Here is a 9120-nt window from a genome sequence, read left to right on the forward strand (position 1 = left end):
TGTAATGTATTTAAACTGTCTGTTATTTTTTTTTATATGTTAACTACTAGCTTTAGAATTCATGGGATCTTTCTATTTAGACCTAGAGGGAAAATTCTTTGATTTTACATGTAAGGAAACTGAGGCCCAGAGAAGTAGAGGGACTTTCCCAAGGTGACACTCACAGAACATAGTCTTAACATTAAGGAATCACTGCTGGGTCACTATAGTGGTATTGTGCCCTTTCCTTAATCTGTACCCAGGAATGCAGTTGGATGGAGTTCAGTCTGAGAACCTGCCTCTAATGAAGTGGGGGTGAGCTTCCCATTCTTACACTCTTTGACTCAGTAATCCCCATAGCCCAGCAGACCAGAGGATGATTTTATCAATTTGCTCATGTCTACGGCCTCCCCTCAAAAAGGTAAAATGTGAAAAGGTACTCAACATACAATATGGAACAGGTAATTTTATTTCTACACATGCAAGAAATGCTTAACAAAAAGGCTCATGGGGCAGTTAGGTGGTGCAGTGGATAGAGCACCCACCCTGGAGTCAGGAGGACCTGAGTTCAAATCTGACCTCAGACACTTGACATTTACTAGCTGCATGACCCTGGGCAAGTCACTTAATCCCATTGCTTAGCAAAAATCAAAACAAACAAAGAAAAAGGCTCACAAGGTCATCAATAGATCAGAATTTAGTAAATGAACTTATAACTATTGTTATAATGTGCCAAGAGACTTATACTTAAACTTTATCAGAACATAAAATAGACTTGTAGGACTGCTAACGAAGCATTTTACTTTCCATCTAGGTTCTTAATTGTTTAAGGAGCTCATGGTATTTGTACATTGATAAAGTGGCCAGGCATGGATCATTCTCTCCAACAATCCCAGAGTAGTTGCCTAAGACTCCTTCTCTATTGTCATTCAACTTATACCCAAGGAGATTCAGGGCCTCCAGACTCCTCTAATTAGCAAGATCACTTCCAATCATGGATGCACCCATTTCAGAATGGCTACCTATTTCACTTCTGATGTGGAAAATAAAAACACAAAATAGGAAACTCAAGCCCAGATATAAGTTGAATGAGGTGGGCTATATGGTTTTGCTACCATGTGTCCATGGTTGCTTGGCCAGGGTAGGGAAATGAGGCCAGTAGCGTGAAAAAGTCCAGCATAAGTTGAACCTGGAAAGGGAGAGGTGGGCCACTCCCCCTTCCACCTTTTTTTTTAATATACTCAGTCATTGCCTCTTCTGTCTCTGCAGAAAATAAGAGGACTCATCATCTCCAAGTCGAAAGCCCTCAGTGATGAGTCACACACAGTTGGAAGCAGGCCATCCCAAAGCTTCCTCGTGGTCATGCAGAACCAGGAATAGTGACTCTGAGTATGCTCATTGGCATGGCACCATATTGGCAAATCCAGCTTTGGACCCAGGTCATCTGACTTCCAATGCAATGCTTTATTTTTCTTAAGTTGCTTTATTTCTATATAGTTTTCTCCCAACAAAATGGTAAACTTTGTGAGGGTAGGTATATGCCTTCTGTATCTGTCAGGGTCCCTCTATCTCTGATAGAATATGAGGAAGGGCTTAGAAAGTATTATCAAGTACATAGCTATAACAGATTTGCTGACATGGAAAGGCTCAACCCTTTGGTATTTTCCTGGACAGCTTGCAAATTAATGCAGGACACAAGACTTCCCTAGGGGTATTCACAGCACCAGGGAAAAGAAGCACTCACATAGGAAAAGTCATCTAGAAAAAGAGATTAATGGAGTGGCACTAATTGACTTCAAAAAGGCCTTATCTGGTATTTCTGCTCACCTGCCTTTAACACTGCTTTTTCATTGCATTATAATGGGCTATTTTATTTTTTAAACTTTTCCCCATATAACAGTATTTTATTTTTTCCAATTACATGTAAAGCTAGTTTTCAACATTCACTTTTATAAAATTTTGAGTTCCAAATTTTTTCTCCCTCCCCCTCCCCAAGATGGCAAGCAATCTGATATAGGTTATTCATGTACAATCATATTCAACATAGTTCTACATTTGTCATGTTGTGAAAGAAGAATCAGAACAAAAGGGGAAAACCATGAGAAAGAAAAACAAAAAAAAGTGAAATTAGAATGCTTTGATCAGCATTCAGACACCATAGTTCTTTCTCTGTATGTAGATAGCATTTGCCGTTATGGGCCATTTTATTTTTAAAAATTTTTCAATAAAAAAGTCTATATTCTCTCCCTCCCATCTTTTTTACCTCTAGTAAAACAAACAAACAAACATGTTTCATTTAGCCTCCTGAGTCATCACTTTTCTGTCAGGGATGGATAACACGTTTCATCATCAGTCCTCTGAATTTGTAGCTGATCACAGCAATGAGCAGAGATTGATCAGAGATCTGAGGTCTTTCAAAGTTGTCTTTGCAGTGTGTATTATTTGTAGGATAAATTGTTCTCCTGGTTTTGCTCCCCTCACTCTTCATCTTCCCAGGCTTTTCTTAAACCACTTCCTTCATCATTTCTTAAAGCACAATGGTATTCCATCCCATTCTCATGCTACATCTTCTTTTGCCATCTGTTGGACAAGTAAACAGATTGACTACGCCATTTCTTAGGAAAGAAGACACAGGAGTGTTTCTAGCATCTCTCTCGCTAGCAGGTTCGCTTTTGATCTGGTCAGCCAGAAAAACAGGAAAGGAGTCATAATAAGGGGTTAAATAAGCTTACTTCATTCTAGTCGAGTCTTCTCAGAGGGTGTTTGCTGATAATGGGAGCTCCAATTCCTACAGCATTCCCTAACAACAGTTCTCACAGGGGCCGGCGTGAAGGGGGTGCAATAACCCCTCCATCTCGATGGGGTCAATGGAGACCAGCACAATGTGTGCACTCCCCTAAATCCACTTGTGTGGGATGCCACTCAAATTAAAAAACACACAGAGGCATCCAAGGAGAAACAGAAAGTTAATTTATTATTTCAAATCTCGAGATTTGGGTGTCCCTCCACCAGTATGCTCTGATGAAAGGAGACAGAGTACAGGAGCTAAGAACTAGATTAAATAGCCCTAACGGGCAAATCCCCCCTCCCACCAACTGGTCAATATTTGGCTCACATTCTCAATGTACCATAGAAACTGAAAACAAAACAATGAACACAATATACATATCTATATTTCTTAGTTTGCTGAAGTAATACCAAAGAAGCAATTAAAAATGTGCTGTCAAGCTAGACATTGTACTGCATAGCCAGGTCACCATGACTGAAATATAGCAACAGGTGTATCAACAAAATACAGGGGGGCTTCTTCAGGAGTTTCAGGCTTGGCAAACTTTAACTACTGAACAATGGCATAAGATGGGGGGGTGGTACTTGGGGTTGAATTCCCGCAAATCAGGTGATTTCTAGTAAATCGAAACTTAGGCCTGTCGGGCTGCTATGCCTGCCTTGAGTCTAATCCAATTTCTATTTATTCTTCTAAGAAGTTTCCGCGGGACCCCTCATCCCACTCAGCCTTATCCCAAACCTTAATTACACTGAGGAGTCTTCACTGGGACATCCCATTCACCCTCAAGCCTCAGTGGGGGCCGGTTGAGGCAAACACACAGGTTCCCCCTCCCAAGCCTTAATGGGGGCCAATCAAGGAACAAACAGCATTCAGCCTGCACATTCACCCCCATGGGGGTCCCCAGTCACTTACCAGTGCCCACTTGCTTTATAGGACAACAGACAAAGAAGGCACATTGCCAGCAATAGTTTCACAATTTTATATCACGTCATCCCTATATCCACTGAGCAAGCATGGTAGAAACTATTTGGAATCATGATCATAAGAACTCATATCTAACATCTGAGAAGTAGAGATTGTTATGGCTGTGGATCCCGGGAAGAAAACACTAAGAAAGAATAACAAAAAATCCACTTTACACACACTAAAATTCACCTTCCTTACACCATCCTCTAATTAATGGGCTCTCCTTCAGTTTCCAATTCTTTTCCATATTTTGAGCACCAGACTACAGCTTCTACTCTTTGATATGCAGGTTACAAACATTCTCAGAGTGTGAGACTAGTGCCCTCATTAAGTGGATTGGTGCTCACTCATTCCTTCATTTCACCACTACCACTATCACTCCCCTCCAAAAAAAAATCATTTGTCTCAAAGATAGTTGATGGAAAAAAAAAACAGAAAAGCTCTTAGGTAGTCCCTAATCACATATAATGACGCTCAGCAAATTTGTTGAGTGATCAGTCTGGCTGGGAAGATAAACTTGGAAGAAAAGTGAAAATGAAAAAAGCAACATTTATTCACTAATGCAATGTAGAGTATCCTGAAAGTCTCTAGTGCGGTTTTAAGCTTAATAAGCTCATTTGCCAGACCTAAATACTCCAACAGATCTTTTGACTCTTCCAATTTTATATGCTGCCTACAATCAGCTTGAGAGTGGATCTTCAAGTGGTGTCCTCATTAGTACCATTGGCAGCTGCTGCTGACTTCTTGTTCCTACAGGTCATCTGGTATGCTTCACTGATTGGGGTAACAATGTCTTTGGTCATCCTGTCTACAAGAGACCACTATGGATGTGTGTGCTAGAGAGTGTGAAGACTATGGTGATTATCATCCTGGTATTTCTAGAGGATGGCAAAGTACAGTTGCTGCTTCCCCTGGGGAAGGAATTGCCCTCTAGTACATGTTCCAGAGGGTAGGATAAGCTTTAGCATCACTCATCAATTTTCTTATCTGTAAAATGGGGATAATAATAGCAACTACTTTACTAGTTTGTTATGAAGATCATATGAGATAATATATGTAAAATGCTTTGCAAACCTCAAAATACTATGAAATATTAGCTATTATTATTATTGTGAGTAGATGGCATTAGTAGTATTAAAGTATTGATAGAATTAAAGAGATAGTAGTAAAGAACTGTTGTTCAGTTGTGTCCAACTCGTTGTGACCCCACGGGGGGCTTTCTTGGCAAAGATACTCGAGTGGTTTGCCATTTTCTTCTCCAGCTCATTTGACAGATGAGGAAACTGAGGGAAACAGGACTATGTGACTTGCCCAAAGTCATACAGGTTGTAGGTGTCTGAAGCCAGATTTAAACTCAGGAAGCTGAGTCTTCCTGACTCCAGGCCCAGGGCTCTATCCACTGTGCCACCTGTCACCTAGCTTCCCTGGCGTTAAAGAATAGATGGAACCCAGGGAGATCTAAGTTGAAATCCTACCTTGGACCCTTTCTTACCAGCTGTGACATACCTCGAGAGTCACCTAACCTCTCTTACCCTCTGTTTCTTCATCTGTTAAAACATACCTGTAGTGTCTATTTCTTCTCTTCAAAGAGATAATGTATTTAAATTTAATGTTAAAACATACCTGTAGTGTCTATTTCTTTTCTTCAAAGAGATAATGTATTTAAATTTAATGTTAAAACATACCTGTAGTGTCTATTTCTTTTCTTCAAAGAGATGATATATTTAAATTTAATGTATTCAATTTATTTTCAATTCTTAAAGCACTTTAAGTGGAGCACCTAGGGTAGTCCTCTCACATATGTGTCCACAGAAGAACTATGTTAGGTTTGGAATAAATCTGTGTTTCAGCACTCATAAGGCCCTACCAGTGTGTTGACTTTAATAGCCACCTAAGTGACATTATTTTAAGCCATAAAACACTTAGTCAAATAGCTTAGCAAATAAAATGTCAAAAATAAAAAGATCCTCCTGTGCATACGTGGAAGATATTGTCTCAAAAGTTATCATACCATCTCTAAGGAAAGATAACAGATGCGATCAGGGAACAAGCATGAACACATATACACTGGGAACTCATATAGTCGGGGCATATGTGAAAGGCAGCCTCCAAAGCTATAGGGCTGCTAATATTCTCTGGTGTCATCATTTTGCTTTATTCTCCTGGATATCACATCCCTGTTCTCCGCTGGGCACATCAACTCTGTTGGGCTCATTTTTTCTGTGCTATGTGTTACATACCCACTAGGCTGTATGTTATCACTGTTTGCCTCCTCTGATTGATGAACTGCTCTCCTTATCTATCTGTTGACTCCCTGCTCCTGTCTTCTGAGGTGTAAAGGCCAGGAAGCCTCTCCCTGAGAAGCTGCAAGCTGAGCTTTTCCCACACATAGTCAATAGGGGCATGAGCCCCTATCTCTAGTTAAAGATAGTCAACAAAGGCCAGAAAAATATCCCCAGGCTAAGATTAAATCTGCCCTGCCTGGGGGAGATTTGCAGTCTGTGGACCCAGAAACTATTTGATTTAGAGTTAGAAAATTCATTATAGCTTTCATTTAACTCCTTTTATCCTCAAACCCATTTGCTGGACTCTGTCCCCCCCCTCCCCCCCAAAAAAAAAACCCCAAGAGCTGTGTGGAGCCTGAGGTGAAGCCAGTTTTACTTTCTTGGATCCTGTGTTGGGCAAATAAATAAAGCTGAATAAGAACAAACAAAAGTAGACAGAGTCACCCCTGGCCCCAAATTCCGAACTTTATACCTTTTTCTATGTAGGTGTATATATATATTTTCTAATATATACCTATATTCTATAGGAAAATACCTATAATCCCCACCGACTCTGCTACCTCACTAGATATAGATATAGGGATAGGGACTGGACCTGAGATTTCACTGGAACTTCCAGATGAGAAAACTCCTTTACCAATGCATATCAGCAGCTGCTCTGTAACTCACAGTCTTAGAGAATTGTCCAAGACACTCAGAGCTTAAGTGATATGTAATGGCCTAGGGCCATGTTAGAGACTGATCTTGAAGGACCAGCCCTCTCTTCACTGCATTACATTGCCTCTAAGTAGAGATAAAGATAAAGATGGAGACAGAGAGAGATGGTGGTGATAGAGACTGAAATATCTGCCTGTCACAACAACAAAGCCCGCTTGTTTCCCTGTTCAGTTTTGGTTATCACAAAACAACAACCACCACCTTGCTGCTATCCCTCCATATCAGTGTCAATTATCATTATTATTAACATAACCATGTGGATAGTCAAGCTTTTAAACCAAGACTTTTGGGACACCTGTGTAGGCCTAAATTTGCTTTCCTATGGTAAATGAGAGATGACCCTGACTTTTAGAGGAGCAAACAAATGTCAAAACCTTGAAATGACTTACTTATATAGAATAGACGCTGTTCCTTAGTATCACAGAATTTCACTCACCAAGACGGTGATGAAATCAGCAAATAGGCCCAGAGAGGTGATTTGTCCAAGGTCACTTGGTTCATAAGTGGAAGACTTGGGATTAGAATCCAAATCTTGATGTCTAGTCTTGTATTCTGGCCATTAGACTATACACATCGAATGACGGTACGCTCAGGAGGAGTGGCCTCAGAATCTGTGGCTACTGTAATGAGTCAGCAGTAGGAGAGGTACAGGAGATGAAGGAGAAGGCCATGTTCCCAATCCTATAAGCACCAGGAAAAGCCTCAAATTCTGGGGTGATAACAGATTAAAAAGAAGCAACCTGTTTTTTTGCACTGTCCTGCTATTGCCATTTCTACTGTCATCATCTACATTCTGCATCCCTGTCTTCACTACTCCCACCAGCAGCTTTCTCAATGTGGTTATGTACCTGGCATGACAGTGGGAACCCTGGACAATACTGGAGCTATTATGGCAGAGTGGGTAGCTTGCGCTCCTATGACTACCATTACAACCACTACTACCACTACTACCAATGCTGCTGCTGTTGCTGCTGCTGCTGCTACTACTGATGAGGTCTATTAGGTGAGGGGTACTGGAATCCCAAAATCATGACATGTGGGTCCTGCTCGAAAGAATTTGACCCAAGCCTTCTTTCAGCCAAAGACAAGGTTTATTAAAGATTTGCCACATTAGCCAGACTCTTGAGGAATCTGAGCATCCATGGGCTATTGGTTAGATTGTAAAAATATGAGCAGAACTAGATTATAAGAATCAGAGCATCTTAAGGGAGACAAGATGGACTTTATATACAGAAAGACTATGGACAGGATCTAGGAGTGGCCAGGGGAGAATGGACCCTAGATAGGATTAAGGGTGGGAAGTGGCCTGGGGACAGGGAGGTCTAGGCTAGGTTAAGGGTAACAGAGAATTGGGAGATTGAGTGTAGCCACAAAGAAAGGCCAAGTTGATGGGATTATAGCCTCAAGCCAACGCCAGAGATTTGGCCTTGTGGGAAAGTCCAGGGTTTTTCCTTTTTGGGGGCAAGGTCCCATCTTTATCACTACTACTACTACTACTACTACTACTACTACTACTACTACTACTACTACTACTACTACCACTACTACTACTACTACTACTACTACTACTACCGCTGATACTGTTGCTGCTACTACTACTGCTATTGTTACTTACTATATTTCTACATTATATAATATTAATAGTAATTATTATTAAGGCATGCATCTATAAAGCACTTTAGGTTTTGCAAAGTGTTTTACAAATATAATCTCATTAAATTGTTTAAAATTATATACATATATATCTGTATATATATATATATATATATATATATGTATATATAAAATCTCATTTATTCTAACAATGACCCTGAGAGGTAGGTGCTATTATTATTATCATTTGAAAGACAAACAATTGAGCTAGGCTAGGCTAAGGGAAGGGCAGAGGAATCATGATAACAGTAGGTAATAGACTGTCTCCTAGCCCTCCCCTATTCCCAGGGAGTAAAATGGCTTCCTCCAGCCAACCCCATTATTATTCTCTCTTTTCACAATAGGAGAAAGCTTTTCCACCAAAAATGCTGGTATGTTTGTGTACATACAGTTGCTTTGATACAAGCAGAAGGAATTTGCAGATGAGATGAATTGCACTGATCTGGGAGATGCCACAGTGATTGATGCTATTTAATATTTAAGGAAGACAGCCAGTGGGGAGGAGTGAGCGCAGCTAGCTGGTACTAAAAAGCAAGAGACCTGAGAAATATATCATAGGCAAACATCTGTCCTCTCATTAAGCATCACCAAGGCATGGTGGCTGTATATTGTCCTTTGTGACCTCTTACCCCCTACAAGGATGCTCGTGCTTTATGGTTTAACCTGGTTTAATTTGCATAAATAAAAGGCAGCTAAATGGCTCAGTGGATAGAGAACTGGGTTCGGAGTTAG

This window comes from Phascolarctos cinereus, unplaced genomic scaffold (assembly GCF_003287225.1).
Source record: "Phascolarctos cinereus isolate Bilbo 61053 unplaced genomic scaffold, phaCin_HiC Scaffold_5;HRSCAF=322, whole genome shotgun sequence".
In the NCBI taxonomy this organism is placed as follows: Eukaryota; Metazoa; Chordata; class Mammalia; order Diprotodontia; family Phascolarctidae; genus Phascolarctos; species Phascolarctos cinereus.